This window comes from Pan troglodytes, chromosome 1 (assembly GCF_028858775.2).
Source record: "Pan troglodytes isolate AG18354 chromosome 1, NHGRI_mPanTro3-v2.0_pri, whole genome shotgun sequence".
NCBI classification, from domain to species: domain Eukaryota; kingdom Metazoa; phylum Chordata; class Mammalia; order Primates; family Hominidae; genus Pan; species Pan troglodytes.
In genome coordinates this window covers 161,912,816-161,940,475 of record NC_072398.2, presented here as the reverse complement: position 1 = coordinate 161,940,475, position 27,660 = coordinate 161,912,816, and the positions used below count along the sequence as shown (strand labels likewise).

General features: G+C 39.0%; 1 long non-coding RNA gene across 1 annotated transcript in view; it reads left to right on the top strand.

Annotated features, from left to right (window-relative positions):
- Positions 1-855: 855 nt before the first annotated feature.
- LOC104001190 (uncharacterized) overlaps positions 856-27,660 on the top strand; it is a 412,866-nt gene continuing 386,061 nt past the window's right edge. Inside the window, exon 1 of the long non-coding RNA XR_010153527.1 lies at positions 856-2,497. This is a non-coding gene — a long non-coding RNA (uncharacterized LOC104001190). The remainder of the gene's footprint in view (positions 2,498-27,660) is intronic.

Genomic DNA, 27,660 nt, shown 5'->3' with positions numbered 1-27,660 from the left:
AGCCGAGCACTCAGCCTGGACAACAGAGCGAGACTTTGTCTCAAAAAAAACAAACAAAAAGCAAACAAACAAAAAACGAACAAGCAACTGGCCACCCCTAAAGAGCATAGAATGTGCTTACCATGGGAAACCTGAGAGTAAGTTACTTGCTGAAAAGTAACTCACAATTTTTCACAAAGCTCTCTGGGATTTCAATTTTAGTTTGTTTTCAGTATCTATTACCTAAGCCTAAGTGGATTGGTTTGGTAAACTAAGTGTTTTTAGCCATTAGTAAAAAGCAAATGGCATTCACACATCTGCTTAATGAAAAAAAAAAAAAACATGTTTTTTTAGTTTCCTACAGATGCGGTCAAGACTAGGGTGTTAGTTATACCTAGGAGCAAAAAACAAAATCAATATCAAATGTGAAATGTCACTTACAGCTTTATCTTGCCAGTTTTTCTTTTAGACCTCTCTTGATTTCTGGAACAGAGGCTCTGAGACTATTCATTTGTGTGGTTGTCTTAGTTGTTCTCCTCTAGAACACTCACCAGCCTTTTGATTCCCAACTCCCTTACTTCTGTTGTCCTCACCTCCAGAACACTGTTCAGATTGAATGGGAACTAGGCTGGAGAAACACTATAGCTCTGCTTTATGCAATATCACACTTACACAGCAATTGGCATAACTATCATGTTTTAAAAATTAATAATAGGTCTGGTGCGGTGGCTCACGCCTGTAATCCCAGCACTTGGGAGGCTGAGATAGGCGGATCACCTGAGGTCAGGAGTCCAAGAACAGCCTGGGCAACATGGTAAAACCTCATCTCTATTAAAAATACAAAAATTAGCAGAGCATGGTAGCACTTGCCTGTAATCCCAGCTACTCGGGAGGCTGAGGCACAAGAATCGCTTGAACCCAGGAGGCAGACGTTGCAGTGAGCTGAATCATACCACTGCACTCCAGACTGAGTGACAGAGTGAGATTCTGTCTCAAAAAAAAAATAATGAGAATTATGACATGTTAGAAATTTCACAAATAAGATTACTCTGAATGATATTTATAAATATACCTTTATTTTTTCCTTCTAGTGAGCTTAAGATACTTGACTATGGAAAACCTATTATAAGAGCAAAAAAACGAAATATTTTTCTCTAAGTTTTGTGGACATCACCTCTCTGCTTAAAATTTTCCAATGGCTTTGCACTGCAAATTGAATAAATTTCAAATGCAATGTCTGCAAGGCCTTACATAATCTAGATGTCACCTGTCTTTATAGTTTATTCTCTTAATATTTTTGCCTGGTTCCCTATTCCCAGTAGACTTCCTTTTAATATTCAGTCATGTCTAGGCTCTTCCTTCCTTAGAAATTTTGCCTATCATCGTCCACATTTTCCCTGGTCTTCATGTATCTGGATTTTTTGTTTGTTTGTTTGTTTTCTTTTTTTCATTCAGTTCTCAGCTCAAATGTCATCTTCTTAGAAATGTTTACTCTGACAATCTTAGATAAAGTAGGCCCCTCCTCACCCTGCCTCTATTTTATTAGTCTATTTTACTTACTCTAAAGTATTCTACATTACCTTAACCTGTTGATTCCATGAGGGCATGAAATTTTTTGGTCACTATAAAGGAGACAACTTGGCTAAAATATCAACAGTGTCATATGTGATCCTGCCACCTTCAGATTCAGTTCTTTGAAAGCTCAAAGATTAGCTTTGATTGTGAGAGAGGAGAACAGAAGAAAATGGTCAAGCACATGGTTAGGGTGGGCCCTTGGTTGAATTCTTTTGAACAAAAGAACAGCCTGAAAAATCAAGCTGTGGGCACAGATAAGGGAACTTGCACAGCAGAGCTTGCCTAAGACATGCCTACTGCAGCACAGACAAGAAAGGCTACACAAGTGACCTGCCCAGACATGCCCACGATAGAAAATTCCATCCTCTAACACATGTGCAGTTAAGGGGAACAAAGCAATATAGAGTAACTCAAGCTAAGGGCCCACATACACACTAGGAGGATGGGGATGGAGCTACCAGAAATTTGTGCCTTGTGAAAATTAGACATCCAGGCCCCATCAGTTTCTTATAAAAGCCTTTGCATTCAACTGTAAAAACAGCAACCCGTTTGGTCCCCTTCTCTGCTGCAGAGAGCTTCTTTCACTTATTAAATTTTTGCTCCAACCTCACCCTTTGTGTCCACGTTCCTTAATTCTCTCTGTTTTGAGACAAAGAACTCCAGGTGACACATCACAATGAAAGACTGCTACATTGTGGTACATTGGTAACACTGTAACAATTGGACTGACTTCACATATGGGTAGTCACTGAGAAGAGGACAACTGGCTACAAATATCAACAGGCTTTAACGGTCTTCTTTCCTTCAAGTCCAGTTCTTTGAAAGTCCAAATTTGCTCTGAACTGACTTCAAGCAAGTGCCCACTCTTGAACAAATTACTGAGGCTGGAGGATAAAGACACAAATTGGCCAAACTTGGATTACCTGCCTTCTGCATCTTAAAGGTAGGACCAGCTCAGAGAGTAAAGACTGAGAATATGAACGAATGATTTTCCAGAGAAAATTAGGGTAATTTTTCTGAAAAAATTGGGGTTTGGGAGAATGGGAACTGGGCAGTGAAAGCAGCAGTTGCTAACTAAAAGAAATAGTAATCGATATGTTCAGTTTAAAGAGCTACAAGGCATTCCTTAGGGTGGATGTATACTAATACAGCTTATCATTTCCCTGTGGATGAATATTTTAGGTTGTTTGCAAAATAGTGTTATGATGAATATCATTGTTCATTTATTTTGATTATATCAAAATTATTCCTAGCCACATATGTAGTTGTAAATTTTCTAATAATCACATTGAAGAAGTAAAAAGGGGCCGGGCCTGGTGGCTCACCCCTGTGATTCCAGCACTTTGGGAGGCCAAGGCAGGCAGATCACAAGGTCAGGAGTTTGAGACCAGCCTGGCCAACATGGTGAATCCCTGTCTCTAATAAAAATACAAAAATTAGCTGGCCATGGTGGCACCTGCCTATAATTCCAGCTACTCAGAAGGCTGAGGCAGGAGAATCGCTTGAACCAGGGAGTCGGAGGATGCAGTGAGCCAAGATCGTGCCCCTGCACTCCAGCCTGGTGACAGAGCAAGACTCCCCTGACCAAAAAAAAAAAAAAAAAAAAATTTAAAAAATTTAAAAGTAAAAAGAAACAAGTGAAGTTAATCATTTATGTATTTGTTGAACCCAAAAATCAACAATAGTCTATTTTAACATGTAATTAATACTAACATTTATTTATGGTATTGTTTGCATTTTGTTCTTTTACTAAAGTCTGAAACCTGGGGTGCATTTTACACTTACAACATGCTCAATATGGATTAATGTTCAGCAGCCAAGTGGAATAAGTGACTATCTTATCGGAGAACACAGCTCTAGAATATTCCAGTTCTAGTAAGCACATAGGGGGTTTTACAAACCCAAGTGCTCTCAGAGACTGGTTTCTGGATAATAATTTAAATCTAGCTTTAAATTGAACCTAGTACAAATCACTCATTAATCAATGGACTGTCCATCTCTAAAAAAAGTCTTACTCTAAGTGGTGGTTTGGAAATACATAGTGGGGAAAACTTGACAACATCTCAAACCAATAATGAAGACAAGAGTAGTCACCAGGAGGAGGCTTAAGAAAAATGCTGAGTCTTAGAATAACGAAAAGTTTGCCTGGGGTGTGGTGAGAAATGGTAAGACTCTGGGAAAACTTAGATAAAGCTACCCAAAGGAGAAGAACGTGAATCTGGTAAACTCCAGTTGTGAAGCACCAGTGCAGTAAATTCCACTGTGATCTCAGAGAGTTCATCAGACTTTTGGCGAAATATGGTTTTAGATTGTGCAAATCTTTTTACTGTGATTTCAGAAACATATCTAATATATATTGAATGCTTACTCAGAGCTGTGTTCTGTGTTCATTTGTTTCTCACATGAATTAGGAACTATTCTTATAGTAATTTTGCTGATAAACCAATTGAGATGCAAAGTAATTAGTTTCATTGTTAGCAACTGGTGATGCTGAGATTTAAACTGCTGATTTCTAACTCGAGAGTCCACCACATTAGCTCTGTTCTATTTTATTCTCAGTATATTACATGTGTTTTTACAGTCAAGCCTTTTGACTAATATTTATCTTTCTGTGAACACTGACACTAGCAATAGGTCCCTTAAAATCTTAGACATAAGTATTCTAATCAGCTAAAGCTATATTTCCCTTTGAAAATTACTGCTTAGAAATTCAACTTATATTTTGATGTCTTATGAAATGGCTAACAACGTTAGTCCCAAGGCCCCAGTGAACTCTGGGTATGAAAAAAAAAATTATTTAAAGTTGAAGCCTGTAGGAGAGAAAAAAATATATATTTTTCTCCTCACCCATTGCAAGGTTCATGGCTGATGCCTCTATAACAAAAGGCAGATTAATAAGAAAAAATATATAAATTTATTTAGTAGTTTTATATGACATAGAAGTGTTCAGAAATAAAGACCCAAATATCTATGGAAAACCCTACTTTTATGCATAGTCGTGCAGAAGTGTGACTGGAAGACAAAGAGTATGATCTAATTCTAATAAGCTGGAGGGAACTTACTAAGGCCTGTTTTTTCAGATTCTTCTTGGTTTCTAGATGAAGAGTAAAGACCCTGTGGAACGAGGGTCTTCTGACTTACTTTCAGCAGAAGTAGTCAGAGGCTTCTTTTATGACCTGCTTCAGGACATAAAGGCAGAAAGTCAGGGTTCCAACCTTGCTGCTGCTGTGGATTTCTTGATTTCCTTCTGCTTAAGATGCTCAACGTGCCAAGATGCCATATTTGTGGTATTGTGGTATTGTGATCTGAGGTCTGGCAAGACCAAATCCTGAATCCTGGAGACTCCATTAGACCCTACCTGAATAGCCATCCTCTCCCCCTGTCTTTATGACCTTGCCATCTCATCTTTCAGACAATTCTATTGAGTTGTTAGAAAGAAATTGCCCTTGGATAAATAAGAAAGCATCTGTCATCTTAATGTGACAGTTAGTAAAGTAGCACAGGACCAGAACAATAATCATTTAATTGTTTTCGATTGCTTGGGAAATGCCACTGAGCCTCAAACAAATGCCTGGGGGAGGGTGTAATAAAAATGTCGGTGTGGGAGTGTGCATTATCTCATTCCAATTCCCAAAGTTATTTGGAGATCCAATAGTCTGACCCACTCCCACCACCCCCACAACCCAATAAAAAGAAAGAAAGAAAAGAACAGGAAAAAAAAGTTACTAGACTGAGAATGTAAATGTTGTTATGTTTCTTTGCTATTAGTTACTTTGAGGCTTCAATTTTTGACTTGGAGAAAGTATGTCTGATGGTGGCACCATGCTTGAGGCAATGGGAAAAATATGTGAACCAGTATTCTTCCTATAAGCCAGGAGAAAATGCTGTTATACATAGTATTTATAAACAGCCCCCCAAATAATTACTGAATTCAGAAACAGTTTATCATAGGTAAGCACAGGGCTGAGCAGAGAAAGTTTTAGGATTTAAAAGTTCAAGTGGCAGAGAAAATGACTTTTTCTTTTAATGAAATGTTTTGTTGAAGTGTTTCGAACGTGATTACCAGGAGTAAAAAGGTAGTCCAGCAGACTTTTCCAGCCTCTCAGGCGTAGCGCTCAGGGAAGGCAGATATCATTCTTCCTCAACCTGTTTTGGAATCCTAACAGCATGGTAAAGAGGGATTTGGCAAAGGTTCCTGAGGATAGAAACTGTGTTTCTCTTGTTTTTTGCTATATCCTCAGGCTGTGGCACTGGCAAGGCATTATGTAGAGTTTTATAAGTATCTATTAAAAGCTGCTGAATAAATAAGAGACTTTGTCTTATCACCCAGAATTTCTTTCATTAGTGATTGTTTGGCTGTGTATCTGGAATTAAATATAAGCTAGTGGACCTCTTGGTAGACTGCCATAGAGGAAATTCAGAGGGGATCAAAGCAGATAACCTCAATGTCGGTTTTAATCTTGAGAGGCTACAATTCTAAAACCTTTCAAAGACTCAATTTGATGGGCCTGATTAAGCAAAATGTCTAGTCCCTCAGTGTCAGGAACAACACACCTCTGATGGAATTTGTGAATTTTTTGATGAAGATATATATTTACAAGAAAAGACTGCTGGACTCCTCCAGATACAGGCTGATACACAGGGTTTATTTGTCACAAATGTAAAATCAGAGCCTCCCAACAATTTTAGAAAATAATTTTTTTATTAGGCTCAGAAGTGACCTTAACAAAGTTTTGGGGAATTTCTGTTAAGGTCCTTGAGCTCCATGGGAACCATTTGAATCTGGGAAGGTACCTGGGTGACCTGAACTTAACTGGCTCCTCTCTTGGCCCCTCTGAGACCCTCACTGAATCACCACATACATGGAAGTAATGACACTTACCGCCTTGCATTCATTAGCATAATAGCTTTAATGATTTGATTTGCTCCTATAAAAGTTGCTATATAAATGCAAATGATTGCCAAGGATGATAATTAACAGTCTTCAGCTGCAAACTACTTAAACCTCAAGTCCATAGGTCACAGAAAAGAGAAATGTAAGGGTATTATTTAAGAAGACTGTTACCTCTTTGTGCTAAATATGATGACGGGCATTTGTAAAAGCTGCGTCTTTCTCTAGTTACATAGCCTGGGTATTTTTGCTGACTGAAGGAGATACTGGTATAATTCATCTTTCGGAAGTGTTAAATGCTAGGGTGGTAAGATGTTGCATTAAAGATGGGGGAGGGGGTAAGAGAAAGGAGGGGGAACCAGGGAGTCTATTTCCAGGTAGGAAAATGCAAAGTCCCGGAACCCTAAGTGTGTTTAGTAGAGAAAGATTTATCATGATATGTACTCTGCCAGCAGTGTACACAAACAGTTTTACAAGATAAAAACAAAAAGTGCAATAGCAGAACCCAAGCATTTCAAGTGAAATGTAATTTACTCCCTTATGTATTGTTTACTTTTTCATGGCCATGTATTAGATGCTTCTTATTGACAACATTGATTATCTCCATGAAACCAACAATTCGATTAAATAGCAAAAGCTTCAGTTCTCTCCATTTTAATCTGGAAGGAAGAGAGAATTTTTGTTGCTAGCGATGAGCTACATTTGCTCATTAAGTCCAGCTGCCCATCTTGCTGTTAAATTACAATAAAATAAAATAAGATTAGCTAAAATAAAAGGAAAAGGTGGCTATGCTTTCCTTCCCTCACAGGTTGGCTCCCTTTTTTAAAAGATTAAATTTTATAAAGTTTTGATTTTTACAATGTGAGCTAGAGAGCTAGAGTACAGCCTTTGTTTTTTCATTAACTCATATATTCCTTTAATAACCCTAGTACAGATGGACATGTGGCAAAACCTTTTACTCAGCATATTAACTAAATAGAGAATTAATTAAGAATAAAGAATCTTTGCCAGCTGCTTAGGTGTCTTATCTTCCTTGGTTTGTAGGGACAGTTATTTTTACATCTTTTAGGAGTTCTCATTAACTTCTTATAGTGTCACAACGTTCTCTGATCTTAAATGCTTGCCTTCTCTTTGTAAGCCATTCTAGTTTTACAGCTTATCTCTTTCATCTATTGCTTGATCCAAGATCAGTCTTTCATTTGTTTATAGATAATTTACTTCTACTGGCTATTTGGGATTTTCAAGCACAAAATGTCAATCGAAGTGAGAAGTTCAGAAAAGAGACTCAAGTACTTTGAAGTAGAAGACATTTAATGTTCATCTGGGTGAAACCGCCTTTGCAAAATTAGGACTGAGACAGTGAAAGAGATCTAAACTAACTGACTCTATCTTGCTTCTTACCTTTAAGCTGCCCTTGTTATTTCCTGGGCATAGACTGGCTAACTGGGAGGAACTTAGTTTATAGTTTAAAACAAAGGCAATAACAGCACTTTCCCAAAACAAACCTCCTTCTTGCCCAGGGACTAGAATGACGTTGTAGGACTAACAAATTAGCTACAAGATTAGAAATTATGGTTTAGAAGTCATGCATCTGGAAGATACAAGATTCTGACCCTCCCTAAACTGTTCCTAAAGTTAGTGCTTGAGATATTTGGCGGATATTTTCCTGCATTTGATGGATCAGCTGGCACCACCCAGATGGATAAACTGGCACATCTGCTCTTGTGGCCCCCACCCAGGAACTGACTCAGTGCAAGAGCACAGCTTCAGTTCCCTATGATTTCATCTCCTACCTGACCAATCAGCACTCCCAGCTCACTGGCTTCCCCAACTCATCAAGTTGTCCTTAAAAACTCTGATCCCCAAATGCTCAAGGAGACTGATTTGAGTAATAATAAAACTCCAGTCTCCCACACAGCTGGCTCTGCATGAATTACTCTTTCTCTATTACTCAGTTGGCCAGTGGGCAAGCTGAACCCATTGGGCAGTGGCATGGTGAGGGGAGTTCATGCTCCAAAGGTGAGAAGTCTTACAAAGGTTGAAAGACTGGTAAACCCATGAACTGACTTCTAATGTCTCATGTAATTTGCTTTTAAAAAAGAAGCAGTGTGTTTGTAATTTGAGTTCAAAATACAGTACACACTGATACGGCTCCAGTGAGTGGAGAATCACCAGGGTTCTTTGCCTCGAGTCGAATTAGATAAAATGACATGGACACACATGGAGTGGTTTTAAGGAGCGGAGAGTTTAATAGGCAAGTAAGGAGGAAGAAGCTCCCTCACACAGAGACAGAGGGAGGCGGGCTTCAGAACCAAGAGAGGAAATCCCTTGTGCAATGGAAAAGTGGCTGCTTATATAAGGAGGTGGGAGGAGGTGGTGTCTGATTTGCATAGGGCTCAGGGGATTGATTTGACCAGGCATGTCACTCGCAAAAAACAAAAAAACAAAAAAACAAAAAAACAAAACTGGCCCTCCCACCCTAGGCTTTTAATATGCAAATGCAGGGCACCATGATGTTCTACATGTGCGGGGATAGGTGGGGGCAAGGAAGAAGACAGCCGGAATTTCCATGTTTGGGTGGACCCAGTTTCTAATGGCTAATATTTGCATATCAAAGGTTGCCTGCCCAGCTCTAAGACCTGGGGCTTTCCTGCTAGACAAGAAACATTTCTGGAGCTGCTTTCAAGGAAATAAAAACTTTCCAAGTAGCCCTCTTCCTCTCTATCTGCCTAAAATAATTTCTTAATAACTCCTACAGCAACACAGTGAGAAAATTAATACTGAACTTTGCATCTATACTGGAAGAAATTGATCCTGCAGCCAGCTAGTGGTACATATTAAAATATAAGTTATATGAGTAAGGAAAAAATAATTTTGTCTCTACCCTGATAAGTTCTTGGCTGCGGTCCTTGTAACAAAAGACAAATTAACAGGAGCAAAACAAACAAGTTTATTAACATTTATATTTCATATATACATGGGAGATACCCAGAGCAATGTGTAGTTCAAAGTGGTGGCTTAGGTTCAGGACTAAATATCACCTTTAGCTAAATCAAAGAAAGAAGGGTGTTGGCAAAGTCAGTTACAGGGAGGAAACCAAGAAAAGCACATTAGACAAGAATACGTTTTGCTATGTAGATTAAAGTCAGTACCTTCTCCATAGACGAGTCTCTCTTGTGATTTACAGTCATCCTGATTTTCCTGGTACAGAGAAGGAGATACCATTACAAATAGAGATTTTCTTTATAAATGTAAATTTCCATTATAAAAGGGTAACTTCTACTCTGTTTTAGAGCTTTTCCTGTGTCTGCTGTTTCTCAAAATAATCAGCTCAAAGTAATCCTTATGCCAAAGAGGCATATTTGAGGTGGCATATTCTGGCCTCCTACAGTCGTATTTTGGGGTGGCATATTCTGGTCTCTTACAGTCATATTTTGAAGTGGCATATTCTGGTCTCTGACAGTGGTAATATTTTTAAAGCATATTTTAAAGCAATCCAACCCAATTACAGGGTTAAAGTTATTTGAATCCTCAGCAAGTTTTCAAAATTTGCAAATTTGTTCTTGTTTCCTCATTTTTTTCTATCTTTTACTGTTCTTGTTTACCCTGATACTCTTTTGGCCTCACCTATATTTTAGCTGTTTAAATTTCATCTGGCACTTAACATCCCATATGCCCCCTTTTTCTTCATCCCATATGCCCCCTTTTTCTTCATGTCCTTCAAAAGCCTTTTCTCTGTAAGGTGATTTCAGCTAGGTGTTAGGAGTTGTTGACGAAAAGAGATGAACTCTGTAAAATATTTAAAGAGATGTATTCTGAGCCAAATGTGAGTGGCCATGGCCTGTGATGCAGCCTTCAGGAGGTCCTGAGAACATGTGCCCAAGGTGGTTGGGGCGCAGCTTGGTTTTATACATTTCAGAGAAGCGTGAGACATCAATCAAACATTTAAGAAATACATTGATTTGGTCCAGAAAGGTGGGAAAACTCAAAGTGAGGGCTCCCAGGCTATAGGTAAATTTAAACATTTTCTGATTGACAAATTGGTTGAGTTTGTCCAAAGACCTGGGATTGATAGAAAGGGAATGTTCAGGTTAAGGATAAAGACTGTGGAAACCAAAGTTCTTTTGAAGTCTTATAGTGGCTTCCCTTAGAGACAATAGATGACAAATGTTTCCTGTTCAGATCTTAGTTAATCTCTTTGGGATTGGGAGGGTCTGGAAGAAAAAGATCTAGCTGTATTAATAGAGATTCTTTACAGAGACAAATTTTCCCCCACAAAGAATAGGGTCATTTCAGAATATGGCAAAAACAAAAACAAAACAAAACAAAACAAAAACCATGTTTTGGGGTTAAATATTTTGATTTTCTTGCTTGTCTTCTAATGTTATGCTAGAGTCAGGCTGGAAAGTAAGTCACAATATACATGGTTAAATATCACCCATCTAATGAGAATTTATGATTTGTAGGGCATGACTCACCAGACCCTTTAGATAAGAATTTGGGCAAGATTAAATAATCAGAGTTTAGTCCTCAGAATAAATAACTTATCTTTACTAGACTAGTTGTGAAAAATACACTTGGAGAAAAAAATATTAAAGTAACAAAATTCCAATATGATGGCTGCTTACTGGTTTTGTTCCTTCTGGGAAACAGAATCTTGATGTTGTGAGGGCCAAGTTCTTTGTTCCCTTAAAGACTCACTGAAAAATCACTGACATGAGGCACATTAATTAATGGGGAAAAGGGCATACGAATTTATTTAACATTTATACATGAGAACCTTCAGAATGAAGACCTCCCCACAATAAGGTACCCAAGCTTATATACCCTCTTGAGATTATAGAAAAAAGGTGGGCTTAGATTCTGGTAAAACAGGTTATGGGAGGAGGGAGAAGAGGAATACTATTGAGGGGCAATAAATGATTACTTGGGGGAATGATTGGATCAGGAAACAAATTCTTAATAGTTTTATTTGGAGTTAAATGATTCTTAGAGAGAGCCATTATTTTGCAAAGGGTCTGTTTAGATGTGGTTACATTCTTGGTCCTCTTTTCTGCTATTACATGGAGGGGAGGAAAAAAATGTTCTCTTTGGTGGGTATGGAATTTAGGCAGACAAAGGAATCTTCAGAAAAGTTTTACCCACTAAAAACTGAGTTGGTAGATGTGGAGGGAAAAACTGAGTTAATTGCTGAGTGGAAAAAGATCCGATTTGACCATTCTCCCATTTCTGGGAATAGGCCAGTCTCATTAAACAGCTGTGTCTAATTTTAGGACATGACATTGAAGATAGGCTTTCAAAAGAAGAAAGCGAAAATTAATGTTGAGAGCAGTCTAAGAACCCATGTCCTTAGAGTCTGGAGGGCAGCCAGTTGAAGTGTCCAGATGTTAGACTCAAAGCATCTTCAGTTAAAGTGAAAGAAGGCAGTGGCAATCTGACGAGTTTTTCCCACCTGTATTTCAAGGTATGAACGTAAGCTTGCAGGGCCTTAGGAAAAAGATAGTGGCAATTTCTTTAAGTCCAAGTGAGAAAAACAGAATAAAAATGTAAAAATCTGTTTAGAGACTTGTAGTCAGGAAAGGATTCAGCATTCAATCTAAATTGTAAGTAAATAATAAAAACTGAAAAACAATGGAAGAAGCTAGAATTTAATAACAAGTATACTATAGTTTTTTATTTTATTTTATTTTATTAAGTTCCAGGATATATATGCAGAATGTGCAGGTTTGTTACATATGTAAATGTATGCCATGGTGGTTTGTTGGACCTATCAACCCATCACCTAGGTATTAAGGCCCACATGACTTAGCTATTTATCCTGATGCTCTCCCTCCCTCCTTCCCCGCAACACACCCTGGTGTGTGGTGTTCCCCTCCCTGTGTCCATGTGTTCTCATTGTTCAGCTCCCCCTTATGAGTGAGAACATGCAGTGTTTGGTTTTCTGTTCCTGTGTTAGTTTGCTGAGGATGATGGCTTCCAGCTTCATCCATGTCCCTGCAAAAAAACATGATCTCATTCCTTTTTATGGCTGCATAGAATTCCATGGTGTATATGTATCACATATTCTTTATCCACTCTATTATTGATGGGCATTTTGGTTGATTCCAAGTCTTTGCTATTGTGAATAGTGCTGCAATAAACATACATGTGAATGTATCTTTATAATAGAATGATTTATATTCCTTTGGGTACATACCTAGTAATGGGATTTCTGGGTCAAATGGGATTTCTGGTTCCAGATCCTTGAGGAATTGCCACACTGTCTTCCACAGTGGTTTAACTAATTTACTTTCCCGCCATCAATGTAAAAGCATTACTATTTCTCCAAAGCCTTGCCAGCATCTGTTGTTTCCTGACTTTTTAATAATTTCCATTCTTACTGGCATGAGATGGTATGTCATTGTGGTTTTGACTTGCATTTCTCTAATGATCAGTGATGTTGAGCTTTTTTTCATGTTTGTTGGCCCCATAAATGTCTTCTTTTGAGAAGTGGTCTGTTCATGTCCTTTGCCCAATTTTTGATGGAGTTGTTTGTTTTTTTCTTGTAAATTTTTTTAAGTTTCCTGTAAATTCTGGATATTAGTCATTTGTCAGATGGGTACATTGCAAAAATTCTCTCCCATTCTGTAGGCTGCTGGTTCACACCGACGATAGTTTTTTTGCTGTACAGAAGCTCTTTAATTGGATCCCATTTATCAATTTTGCTTTTGTTACAATTGCTTTTGGCAATTTCATAATAAAATCTTTGCCCATGCCTATGTCTTGAATTGTATTGCCTAGATTTTCTTCTAGGGTTTTTATGGTTGTGTGTTGTACATTTAAGTCTTTAATTCATCCTAAGTTAATTTTTGTATAAAATCTAATGAAGGAGTCCAGTTTCAGTTTTCTGCATATGGCTAGCCAGTCTTCCCAGCACCATTTATTAAATAGGGAATACTTTCCCTATTGATTTTTTTCTGTCAGGTTTGTCAAACATCAGATGGTTGTTGATGTGTGGACTTATTTCTGAGATCTCTATTCTGTTCCATTGGTTTATTTGTCTATTTTGGTACCAGTACTATGCTGTTTTGGATACTGTAGCATTGTAGTATAGTTTGAAGTCGGATAGCGTGATGCCTCCAGCTGAGCTGCATTCTTTTTGCTTAGGATTGTCTTGGCTATATGGATTTGTTGGTTTCATGTAAATTTTATTTTATTTTATTTGTTTATTTTGAGATGGAGTATCACTTTGTCAACTAGGCTGGAGTGTAGTGGGACAATCTTGGCTCACTGCAACCTCCCCCTCCTGGGTTCAAGTGACCCTCCTGCCTCACCCTCCTGAGTAGCTGGGGGATTACAGGTGCATGCCACCACACCCAGCTGATTTTTGTACTTTTAGTAGAGATGGGGTTTACTATGTTGGCCAGGCTGGTCTCAAACTTCTGACCTCAGATGATCCACGCACCTCAGCCTCCCAAAGTGTTGGGATTACAGGCATGAACCACCATGCCTGTCCAGTTTCATGTAAATTTTAAAATAGTTTTAAAAAAAAATTCTGTGAAGAATGTCAATGGTAGTTCAATGGGAATAACATTGAATCTATAAATTACTTTGGGCAGGATGGCCATTTTTATATTGATTCTTCCTATCCATGAGCATGGAATGTTTTTCCATTTGTTTGTGTCCTCTCTTATTTCCTTGAGCAGTGGTTTATATTTCTCCTTGAAGAGGTCCTTCATATCCCTTGTTAGCTATATTCCTAGGCATTTTATTCTCTTTGTAGCAGTTGTGAATGAGAGTTCATTCATGACTTATCTCTCTGCTTGTCTATTGTTGGTGTATAGAAATGCTTGTGATTTTGTCACATTGATTTTGTATTCTGAGACTTTGCTGAAGTTGCTTATCAGCTAAAGGAGCTTTTGGGCTGAGATGATGGGGTTTCCTAGATATAGGATAATGTTGTTTGCAAATAGAGACAATTTGACTTCCTCTCCTCCTATTTGAATACACTTTATTTCTTTCTCTTACCTGATTGCCCTGGCCAGAACATCCAATACTATGTTTCATACGAGTGTTGAGAGAGGGCATCCTTGTCTTGTGCTGGTTTTCAAAGGGAATGCTTCCAGTTTTTGCCCATTCAGTATGATATTGGCTGTGGGTTTGTCATAAATGGTTCTTACTATTTTGAGATATGTTCCATCAGTAACTAGTTTATTGAGAGTTTTTAACATGAAGGGATGTTGAATTTTATCGAAGGTGTTGTCTGCGTCTATTGAGATAATCATGTGGTTTTTGTCATTGGTTCTGCTTCTGTGATGAATTATGCTTATTGATTTGTGTGTGTTGAACCAGTCTTGCATTCTGGCAATAAAGCCACATTGATCATGGTGGATAAGCTTTTTGATGTGCCACTGGATTCAGTTTGCCAGTATTTTATTGAGAATTTTCACATCAATGTTTATCAGGGATATTGGCCTGAACTTTTCTTTTTTGTGTGTGTCTCTGCCACGTTTTGGTATCAGGATGATGCTGGCCTCAGAAAATGAGTTAGGGAGAAGTCCTTCCTTTTCAACCATTTGGCATTGTTTCAGAAAAAAATGGTACCTGCTCCTCTTTATTCTTTGGTAGAATTTGGCTGTGAATCTGTCTGGTCCTGGGCCTTTATTGGCTGGTCAGCTATTTATTACTGCCTCAATTTCAGAATTTGTTATTGGTCTATTCAAGGAATAGACTGAATAACAGAAATTTATCCATTTATCTAGGAATTTATCCATTTCTTCTAAATTTTCTAGTTCATTTGCATAGAGGTGTTTATAGTATTCTCTGTCAGTATTTTGTGTTTCTGTGGGGTCAGTGGTGATACCCCTTTTATCATTTTTTATTGTGTCTATTTGATTTTTCTCTCTTTTCATCTTAGTCTGTCTAGCAGTCTATCTACTTTATTATTTTTTTTTCAAAAACCAGCTCCTGGATTCATTGATTTTTTGAAGGATTCTTTATGTCTCTATCTCCTTCAGTTCCAATCTTATCTTAGTTATTTTTTGTCTTCTGCTAGCTTTTAGATTTGTTTGCTCTTGCTTCTCTAGATCTTTTAGTTTCAATGTTAGAATGTTTATTTGAGATCTTTTGAGCCTTCTGATATGGGCATTTAGTACTATAAATTTCCTTCTTAACGCTGCTTTTGCTGCGTCCCAGAGATTCTGGTACATTTTCACTTTGTTCTTATTCCTTTCATAGAACTTCTTGATTTCTGCCTTAATTTCATTATTTACCCAGGATTTATTCGGAAGCAGGTTGTTCAATGTCCATGTAATTGTGTGGTTTTGAGTGAATTTCTTAATCTTGAGTTCTAATTCAATTGTGCTGTGGTCTGAAAAACTGTTATGATTTCAGTATTTTTTGTATTTGCTGAGGAGTGTTTTACTTCCAATTATGTGATTGATTTTAGAGTAAGTGTGAGAAGAATGTATATTCTGTTGTTTTGGGGTGGAGAGTTCTCTAGATCTCTATCAGGTCCACTTAATCCAGAGCTGAGTTCAAGTCCTAAATATCCTTGTTAATTTTCTTTCTCAATGATCTGTTTAATATTGACAGTGGGGTGTTAAAGTCTCCCACTATTATTGTATGTCAGTCTAAGTATCTTTGTAGATCTCTATGAACTTGTTCATGGATCTGGGTGTTCTTGTAATGGGTGCATATATATTTAGTATAGTTAGCTCTTCTTGTTTATTTGAACCCTTTACCATTATGTAATGCCCTTCTTTGTCTTTTTTTATCTTTGTTGGTTTAAAGTCTGTTTTGTCAGAGATAAGGATTGCAACCCGTGCTTTTTTCTGCTTTCCATTTGCTTAGTACATTTTCCTCCATCCCTTTAATTTGAGCCTATGTGTGTCTTTGAGATGGGTCTCTTGAATACAGCACACTCATGAGTCTTGACTTTTTACTTATTTGGCCAGTCTGTGTCTTTTAATTGGGGCACTTAGCCCATTTACATTTGAGTTTAATATTGTTATGTGTGAATTTGATTCTGTCATCACGATTCTATCTGGTTATTTGGCACACTAGTTGATATGGTTTCTTCATAGTGTCATTGGTATTTGTATTTCAGTGTGTTTTTTCAGTGGTTGCTACTAGTTTTTCCTTTCTATATTTAGTGCTTTCTTCAGGAGTTCTTGCAAGGCAGGCCTGGTGGTGATGAAATCCCTCAGCATTTGCTTGTCTGAAAAGGATTTTATTTCTCCTTTGTTTATGAAGCTCAGTTTGGCTGGATATGAAATTCTGGGTTGAAAATTCTTTTCTTTAAGAATGTTGAATATTGGCCCCCAATCTCTTCTGGCTTGTAGGGCTTCTACTGGAGTTCTACTGTTAGTCTGATGGGCTTCCCTTTGTAGGTGACCTGGCCTTTCTCTCTGGATGTTCTTAACATTTTTTCCTTCATTTCAATCTTAGAGAATCTGATGATTATGTGTCTTGGGGTTGATCTTCTTATGGAGTATCTTACTGGGGTTCTCCATATTTGCTGAATTTGAATGTTGGTCTGTATTGCTAGGTTGGGGAATTTCTCCTGGATGGTATGCTGAAGTGTGTTTTCCAACTTGGTTTCATTCTCCTCATCTCTTTCAGGTACTCCAATCAGTCATGGGTTTGGTCATTTTACAGAGTCCCATAGTTCTTGGATGTTTTTTTCATTCCGTTTCATTCTTTTTTCTCTATTCCTGTCTCCCTAGCTTATTTCAATGAGATAGTGTTCAAGCTCTGATGTTCTTTCTTCCACTTGATTGATTCAGCTATTGATACTTGTGTATGCATCACGAAGTTCTCATGCTGTGTTTTTCAGGTCATTTATGTTCCTCTCTAAACTGGTTATGCTAGTAAGGACTTATAGTAACCTTTCATCATGGTTCTTAGCTTCTTTGCCTTGGGTTAGAACATGCTCCTTTACCTCAGCACTTTGTAATTACCCACCTTCTGAAGCTACTTCTGTCAATTCGTCCATTTCCTTCTCTGTCCAGTTTTGTTCCTTTGCTGGAGAGATATTATGATCATTTGGAGGAGAAGATGCACTCTAGCCTTGTGAGTTTTTAGCGTTTTTTCATTGATTCTTTTTATCTTCATGAGTTTGTCTAGTTTTGATCTTTGAGGCTGCTTTGATGAGGTTTTCGTGGGGACTTTTTGTTGATTGCTGTTGAGGCTTTCTGTTTGTTTGCTTTACTTTCAGTAGTCAGGTTCCTCTTCTGTAGGGCTGTTGAAGTTTTTTGGGGATTCACTTCAGGTCCTATTCATCTGGGGCACCACTGCACCTGGGGATGTCACACGAGGAGGCTGGGAAAAAGCAAAGGATGGGTGCCTGCTCCTTCCTCTGTGATCTCTGACCTCAAGGGGCACTGACCTGACTAGGAACGCTCCTGTATAGGGTGTCTGGTCACCCCTGTTGTGGGGGGTCTCACCCAGTTGAGGGGCATGGGAATCAAGACCCATTTAACGAAGCACTTTGGCTATCTGTTGGTGGAGGGGGTGTGTTGTGCTGGGGGGAAAGCCACTCATCTGGCCTGCTTGGATTCCTCAGAGCTAGCAAGGCAAAAGGCTAAGCCTGCTGATCCATGGAGACTATGACCACCCCACCCCTTAGGGGCTCAGACCCAGGGACATCAGAGTTCTGTCCCTAAGCACCTGGCTGGAGTTGCTGGAGTTGCTTCAGGGAGGCCCAGCCCAGTGAGGAAGGTTGGGTCAGGGTCTGGCCTAAAGAGGCAGTCTGGCCATGGTCTGCTACAGCTGGTGTGCTGTGCTGTGGGGAATACCTACTGGGACCAAGCCATCTAATTTTCCCAGTTCCAGCAGGGGGACAATGCAGCCTGGAGCTATAGTGATTGCTGCTGCCCTTCCCCCCGGGAGTTCAGTGTTTTAGGCAGTTAGCAGCCGCCATGATGGCTGCCATCTCTCTCCTGGGGAACTCAGTTTTCTTAGGCAGTCGGCAGCTGCAGTGATGCTGGCTGCCCCTCCCTCGGGGAGCTCAGTTGTCTTAGGCAGCCATGATGATGACTGCTACCCTTTCTCTAGGGAGCTCAGATGGCTTAGACAGCAGGCAGCAGCAATAATGACAGCTGTCCCTCCCTTTAGGAACTTGATGGTCTTAGGCAAACTCCAGCTAAGTGGCTGATGAGAACCTGCATGGCTCTGTGGTTGGGGCCCAAGGACCTGGTGGTATGGGCTCCCGAGTGGGATCTTCTGATCTGTAGGTTGCATGGTTCCATGGAAAAAGCACCCTTTCCCAGGCTGGGTAGCATGCTCATTCACCCCCTTCCTTGGCTAGTGGTGGGGGTTCCCCTGCCCCATGTGGCTCTCAGGTGGGCCAATGCACCACCCTGCTTTTCCTTGCTCTCCGAGGGTAATGCCAACTGCCTAGTCAGTTCTGATGATAGAACCTGGATACCTTGGGTATTAGTCCATTTTCATGCTGCTGATGAAGACATACCCAAGACTGGGCAATTTACACACACATACACACACACACACACACACACACACAAAGAGAGAGAGAGGTTTATTGGACTCACAGTTTTACGTGCCTGGGGAGGCCTCACAATCATGGTGGAAGGTGAAATGTACATCTCACATGGAAGCAGATGAGAGAAGAGAGCTTGTGCAGGGAAACTCCCATTTTTAAAACCATCAGATCATATGAGACTTATTCACTATCACAAGAACAGCAAGGGAAAGACCCACCTCCATGATTCAATTTACCTCCCAACAGGTTTTTTCACAACATGTGGGAATTATGGGAATGAGATTTGGGTGGTGACACAGCCAAACTGTATTATTTCACCCCTGACTCCTCATGTCCTCACATTTCAAAACCAGTAATGCCTTCCCAACAGTCTCCCAAAGTCTTAACTCATTTCAGCATTAACTCAAAAGTCCACAGTCCAAAGTCTCATCCAAGATAAGGCATGTTACTTCCATCTACGAGCCTGTAAAATCAAAAGCAAGTTAGTTACTTCCTAGATACAATGGGGGTACAGGCATTGGGTAAATACAGGCATTCCAAATGGGAGAAATTGGCCAAAACAAAGAGGCTACAGGTCCTGTGCAAATCTGAAATCCAGCAGGGCAGCAAAATCTTAAGGCTCCAAAATGATCTCCTTTGACTGCATGTCTTGCATCTAGGTCACATTGATGTAAGAGGTGGGTTCCCATGGTCTTGGGCAGCTCTGACCCTTTGGCTTTGCAGGGTACAGCTTCCCTCCTGGCTGCTTTCATGGGCTGGCATTGAGTGTCAGTGTCTGTGGCTTTTCCAGGTGCATGGTACAAATTGTTGGTGAATCTACCATTCTGGGGTCTGGAGGATAGTGGCCCTCTTTTCATGCCTCCACTAGGTGGTGCCCCAGTAGGGACTCTGTGTGGTAGCTTCAATCCCAAATTTCCCTTCCACACTGCCCTAGTAGAGGTTCTCCATGAGAGCCCCGCTGCTGCAGCAAATTTCTGCCTGGGCATCCAGGAGTCTCTGTAAGTCTTCCGAAATCTAGGCGGAGGTTCCCAAACCTCAATTCTTGACTTCTATGTACTTGCATGCTCAATACCACATGGAAACTGCCAAGGCTTGGGGCTTGCACCCTTTGAAGCCGTGGCCCAAGCTCTCCTTTGGCCCCTTTTAGCCATGGCTGGAGCAACTGGGATGTAGGACACCTAGTCCCTACGCTGCACACAGCATGGGGACCCTGGGCCTGGCACATAAAACCACTGTTTCCTCCTAGCCTCTGGGAGGGGCTGCCAGGAAGGCCTCTGACATTCCCTGGAGACATTTTCCCAATTGTCTTGGGGATTAATATTTGGCTCCTCATTATTTATGCAAATTTCTGCAGCCAGCTTGGATTTCTTCTCAGAAAATGGGATTTTCTTTTCTACTGCATTGTCATGCTGCAAGTGTTCTGAATTTTTATGCTCTGCTTCCCTTATAAAAATGAATGTCTTTAACAGCACCTGTCACTTCTTAAATACTTTGCTGCTTAGAAATTTCTTCTGTCAGATACCCTAAATCATCTCTCTCAAGTTCAAAGTTCCACAAATCTCTAAGGCAGGGGCAAAATGCGACAGTCTCTTTGCTAAAACATAACAGGAGTCGACTTTGTTCCAGGTTTTAGTAAGTTTCTCCTTTCCATCTGAGACCACCTCAGCCTGAATTTTATTGTCCGTATTGCTATCAGCATTTTGTGCAAAGCCATTCAACAAGTATGTAGGAATTTCCAGTTTCCCACATTTTCCTGTCTTCTTCTGAACTCTCCAAACTGTTCCAACTCCTGGCTGTTACCCTGTTCCAAAGTTGCTGCCACATTTTCGGGTATCTTTCCAGCGGTGCCCCATTCTACTGGTACCAATTTACTGTATTAGTCCGTTTTCATGCTGCTAATAAAGACATATCCGAGACTGGGCAATTTACAAAACAAAGAGGTTTATTGGACTCACAATTCCACCTGGCTGGGGAGGCCTCACAATCATGGTGGAAGGTGAAAGGCACGTCTCACATGGTGGCAGACAGGAGAAGAAAGCTTGTGCAGGGAAACTCCCATTGTTAAAACCATCATATCTTGTGAGACTTATTCACTATCATGAGAACAGCACAGGAAAGACCCATCCCCATGAGTCAATTATCTCCCACCAGGTCCCTCCTACAACACATGGGAATTGTGGGAGTTACAATGCAAGATGAGATTTGGGTGGGGACACAGCCAAACCATATCACCTTGGTTGCCAGTGCAGGATTCACATGCTGTTTTGGTTCTTCTTGGTGGGAGCTTCCAACTGCTGCTGCTTCTAGTTGGCCATCTTAACCCCACCCCTCTACAGTTTTCTTTAGAAACATAATTTTTCCTCTCCTGCTTCCCATTTCTACCAAAGACCAGTCACAATAGGAACAACTTATTTGAAAAATTTATTTTAGTCTTATTATACTTGTTGTGATTATTTTTATAGTAGTGTGCACAAATAATAGTTATTGGCTATACAGGCTCTTTTAAAATTGGCTTTGCTGTACTTTTTGTCATAAAGAATTTTAAATTAGACTTTTAAAAGCCTCTTGAGCCAAGCCAAAAATTTATCTATGCCTGCAGATACCTGTATGAAATTGGTAAATTCCTCTCTTTTTGATGTTCTAAAATAACTTGGTGTTCCTGGGCCTGTCAGAAAGTGGCATTCTTTACTTACTAGAGGAATTTTGTAAAGAAATTATATTATATAAAGGAAGTATCAGAGCAGTCTTTTCAAGGATCCTTTTCTCACCTCTATAAAGTCAACCTTAATTCTTAAAAGTAGTCTGGTCATATCTGAAAATATGACGTTTCAGTCAAAGCCTTGGTAAAATAACCAGTGTTTTCTATTGTGTCCTGTTGTAAAAGAGAACAAATACTTATTGAACTTATTCAAATAACTCTAATGCCATAAATTAAGAATATTCACACCTGGGTGATGGGATCATGTGTACCCCAAACCTCAGGGTTGCTCAGGTAAGAAACATGCACATGTAACCCCTGAATCTAAAGTCAAAGTTGAAAAAAATACTCAAAAATATTTTATTCTGGAGAAATCAGATGGAGAGAAAAAGATATGCTTTAAATTTTCCTTGCAAGAGTAAGTATACTTTGCCCAATTTGTTGTAAGTTATAAGTAGCCCAACAGAAAAAAATTCATGACTCTGGAAAATAAAATATAAAAAGAATCAGTATGTTTCACATTTTAAAAGTAAAAGAAAAGTTTAGTTCTCTATTATTTCAATCTCATGTAATTAACTGTTGTTCTGCTTGATGTTGGGTTAGGAATCCACATGAACAAACCAGCTTTTTGATTAAAGTCTTGGAAGATTTTTTCCAAGCCCAAAGGTATAATCTCCAAAATTATCAGAAAACTGTACTCAACAGAACTTGTCAGAGTCCTTTCTATGATTTTCTTTAAAAAAGCAAATTTTTGACTGTGGCTGATTATAATCTATTTTTTGAGAAGAATCAAAGTAAAACAATAATTGCTTTGAATGACATTAGTCTTAGAACAATCATAATTAAAGACAAAATTGACAAGGAAATTGGGTTATTTCTGTGACACACAACAATTTACCATAATAATCATAATTATTAATCCTAACATATAGTATGACATCAGAATTTTAGGAATTTCATGCAACTGTGGGACACATGTTAAAAACATGTTTTTATAAACATAACCCACAGAAAGTTAAACATCACTTTATATTTGGCAATGCTTCTTGTATAATTTTAATAGGCTGATTATATCTCTTTTGGACTTTCAGGGGCCCTAATATCCAAACTGTTAATTTGAGGTAAAAAAGATTAAATTTATAATTTGAAATACAATTTTGGAAAATTTGTCAAATATCAAAGGTCTAAAAACTTGATATCACAAAATAGTTTCACAGGTCACTGTAAAATAAGTCATTCATTTAGCCAATGTGATAATTCAAAGATTTCAAAAAGCAAAATCCTTTACTCTTTTATGGAGAGAAGACTTGGTTTCCCAAACAATCAAAATACATCAGAAGGCAAACTGAATCAATCTCTTCCTCTTTCCCTCTTTTTGTTTGTAGCTTACTCAAAAAGTAAACAAAAATATTTTATTTCTTATTATTATTACATGGAAATCTCTTTCCAAAGAGAAACCTAAATTTCACTTTTACATTCATGTATTATAATTCTAAAGTTAATTGTAATAAAAACTAATAAACAAATACATTCTTAATCAGTTTGAATACGAGGTAATATGGTTGTTTTATAAGGGGCGCTTCCTGCTTCACTCAGCACTTCTTCCTGCTGCCTGCAAGCAAAATGCCTTGCTTCCCTTTCACCGTCTGCCATGATTGTCAGTTTACTGAGGCCTACCTAGTCATGCTGAACTGTGAGTCAATTAAACTTCTTTCCTTTGTAAATTACCCAGTTTCAGGTAGTTCTTTATAGCAGTATAAAAATGAACTAATACACAAGGTAAGATTACTATAAACCTTTCATAACGCTTTACAACATTTTCCATTCTCTTTTTTCAGCTTTCTATACATTGTTTTATTTATCATTCTTTTTAATTCATTTAAAACAACACTTAAAGCCTCTAACTTAGGCAAAAATGCTTTTCCTTTAACAAAAATCACATCATTATCATATCTTCTTATAATCTTTTTAAATCAAAAACACATCCTGCTTTTCTTATATACTTTGTATATAGAATTGTTTATCTTATATCTAGTGCTTTTAATTATATACATTAGTTACAGTGTTAACTGTTAGTAACCCTTGTTTTTAGTGAAAAACTTAGAAGCTAAATACTTTTAAAGATGCAGAACCCAGGACAAAGGCACAGAACTTAGATATAAACAAAGGTAAGATTTGTTATGTAAACTTTAAGCCATTTTCTTCTCCATCCTAAAAGTTTGTAGAGGTTTAGGTGCACAGAGGGAGATGCTGTCACAAATGGAGATTTTTGTTTATAGATGTAAATTTATTTACAAAAGAGGTTCATAATAGCCAGATAAATGTCAGAAAGTTGTATTTTGGCTTTTTAACTTAGCTTGTATCTTAATTACATTATTGGCTTCCAGGTGGAGCCCTTTCATGAGAAGAAAGAAAGTATGTAGTTTATAGTGCTAAAAATTTAAATGTGAAAAGCAGGCACAGGTGGAAGGTAGAACACAGGTCCCTCAAAATCAGGGATCCCATTTTTACATTAAACTCTGGGTCCCAAAAGTAGGGAAACACCATGGGACTAGAGAGTGCAATGCTTCCATGGAGTATCTCGCTGCAAGCACATTCCCATTCCCCAGAGGCTGGTGGGCAACTCACTGTTAGTCAGCCCACTCTGTAATCACCTCATTCCCCACGAGTCTTATCCCTCAGGGGGGAGTGTTTCCATAACCTCTAAGGGTCTCCAGGTCAGCCTTTCCTTATCCAAATGCACAAAGAGACAAGTGGCCCCTGTGGTAATAATCATTTATTGTCAACAACTGTCATTAGCCACTTCTAACACAGTGAATAGTTCTATTTTCCAAATATTTGTGAAACCAGAACTCTATCCCACTGACATTCTTTGAAAGTAGAATTTGGAAGAATATATTCTGAAGAAAGTTCCTAAAAGCATAACTTATACAGGAATCTATGAAGCAAACTAAGCAGAATGTATAATTGTGTTACATATAACATCCTCTTTTGTGACACTAAGTAATTGTTCCACCTTACCAGATCAACTGCAGCAGCATACAACATAACACAGTCATTTCTTTCATTTAAAAAAGCAATAGGCCAGGTGTGGTGGCTTACGCCTTTATAATCCTAGCACTTTGGGAGGCTGAGGCAGGCAGATCACGAGGTCAGGAGGTCAAGACCAGCCTGGCCAACATGGTGAAATAAAAATTAGCTGGGCGTGGTAGCAGGCACCTGTAATCCCAGCTACTCAGGAGGCAGGCTGAGGTAGGAGAATTACTTACCTGGAGGCAGAGGTTTCAGTGAGCCGAGATTGTGCCACTGCACTCCAGCCTAGGTGACAGAGCAAGACTCCAACTCAAAAAATATATATAATAATAAAATAAAATAGAAATCTCTTTATTGATTGCACTCAATTACCATCCCAGTTTTCTGACCCCCTGTTCTGCTCATCTCATTTAAAAAGTTGTCTGTATGTGCTGTGTTTTGTGCTGAATTTTGTATCCCCTCTAAATTCATATATGGAATCCCTGACTCCCTAGTACCACAGAACGTGACTACGTTTGGAGATAGGGCCTTGATTAAGTTAAAGCAAGGCCACTGGGGGGATCCTAATCCAATCTGACTAGTGTCCTTAAAGAAGAGGAAATTTGAACCCACAGAGAGACACTAGGGGAATGGGCACAGAGGAAAGACCACATGAAGATACCATGAGAAGGCAGCCCCCTGCAAGCCAAGGAGAAAGTCCTCAGGAGAAACCAGACCTGCCAACACCTTGATCTTTGGACTTTAAGCCTCCACAAGGGAGAGGAAATATATTTCTGCTGTTTTAACCCAGCAGTCTGTGATTTTTTTTTATAGTCACCCTAGCTGCCTCCAATTCGTCTCTTCCATTTCCTCTTGAGCCTACTCCACTCGGGTTTTTCCCAACATAGCTCTTCCAAAATGACACATAAGGACACCACACAGCATGTGATATAGTTGATTACTCTTTCTTCCTTAGAAACCACTTTTCACTTGGCTTCTAGGACACCAAACTCTTCTGGTTTTCCTCCTACTTCCCTGACCACACCTTCTCGGTCTTCATTCAGATTTTTCCTTGTCCCCCTAATCTCTTGAACAACCCTCCCACCCTGGGGTTCCCTACTCCACTTTTCTTCTTCTGCTGTCTCTGCCCATTATTATCTAGCTTGCATACTTATTATTATTGTCTGATTTCAACACAGGAAGGTGAGGATTTTTTGTCTGTTTTATCCACTGATAGATTACCACCTAGAACAGTTCCTGGCACATATTAAGTAAGCACAATAAATGCTTTTTGAATGAATAAATTAGATGACATCAATTGATACACTAAGAAAATGGTATTTTGTTTAGTCTAGGGTCCTGCTTTTCTCATTAAGTTCTCTTCTGATGAACTTTTCTTGTGTTTCTTTGTTTGGAAGCAGGAGAGGTTTATTTCAGTAACATTTCTGAAGTTCTAGGATAGTCTAGTGTCAAGAGCATGGGCTCCAGACCTGGATGTTGTACTTTCACTGGTTGTGATACTATGAGTACACTCTTTAACCTTTCTGTGCCTGTCAACTCAAATTTGAACAAAAGCTAGTAATTATTTCTCTCCGTAGGGTTATCATGAAGGTTAAGTGAGAGAATGAATATGTAACACAGATCCTCTTGCCTTGCAAGCCCTCAGTGTTATCTTCCATCATTGATACGATTAGAATATCTGTAGCAAAAATACATCAGTTTCTTGAATAGAGGAATCTTGGCTTTTCTTTCTTTTTTTCCCCCCACCAGTTGCTATTATTGTAATCTGCATAACGAAGCCACTCAGAAATTCTCCCCAATAACCTCTAAGTAACCCCCTAACTACCTAGGAGTAAGGAGACATCGGAGCCCCAAAGGTACAGACATCTGTATAGAAGAGTGCCAGCACTCATTTTTATTTCTCTATTCAAAGCTTCACATGATGTCCAAAATATCTCTTGTAATTCTGTGCAAAAAGATGGAAGACAATCTGGGATCCTCTTCAAATTTAAGAGTTATGAGTCAATAAAATTATTTTTTGATTTGGAAGTGCAGTGTATATGTGTGTATGTATATATATATATATGTATTATATATGTGTGTATGTGTGTGTGTTTATCTATCACACACACACAGAGAGATAGAGAGAGAGAGAGTCTCACTCTGTCACCTAGGCTGGAGTGCAGTGGCCCAATCATGGCTCTCTGTAGCCTCAGCCCTTCCCCCAAGGATCAGGTGATCCTCCTAACTCTGCCTCCTAAGTAGCTGGGACCACAGGTGTGCACCATCACTCCTGGCTAAGTTTTTTATTGTTATTTTTAGAGACGGGATCTCCCTATGTTGTTCAGGCTGGTGTCAAGCTCCTGGGTCCCACCTTGGCCTCCCAAAGTGTTGGGATTCCAGGCGTGAGCCACCATGCCCAGCCTGAAGTGCAGTATAACATAGTTAAATAATGAGAGCATATAACATAGAAATTGTGACGGTGTTTATATCTTTATTCATTTGAGGAGGAAGATAGTGTAAGTAGGAAGAAAGGTGTTTTAAGCTCACACTATAAGATGGACTTTAAAGAATTTTTTTATTTGCAGCACTTTCTCCTGTTTGCAGCAGAAAGCAGAGGGGTCGTTCACATGGCTATGGATCAGAGTTTGAAGTGTCCCAAAGAAAGAGGCTTCAGCATTAAACACAGAGACAAAAAAACCCCAACACAGGTTGTTAACGTGTGCAAGAAGCCTACATTTTTCAGCGGGCTTTGGAGGGAGCAAATCTCTGTGACACTGATAATAAATATGCTGTTGAAAATGCACATTAGGTATTGAAATAAGGAAAGGCTGGACATTTTGCAAATTTTAAAAAGGAAATTACAGGCAAATAGGCAAGCAAGTGTAAAGCAGGACCCAGTTAGCATAACAAGTGGTTTAGTACAGTTGGAACATAGTGTGGGGGTGAGGTTTTCAATATGCTTTTGTTTTTAAGATAATTTTTAGATTATTGCAATTACTAGCTCTCCCCAGTCTTGTA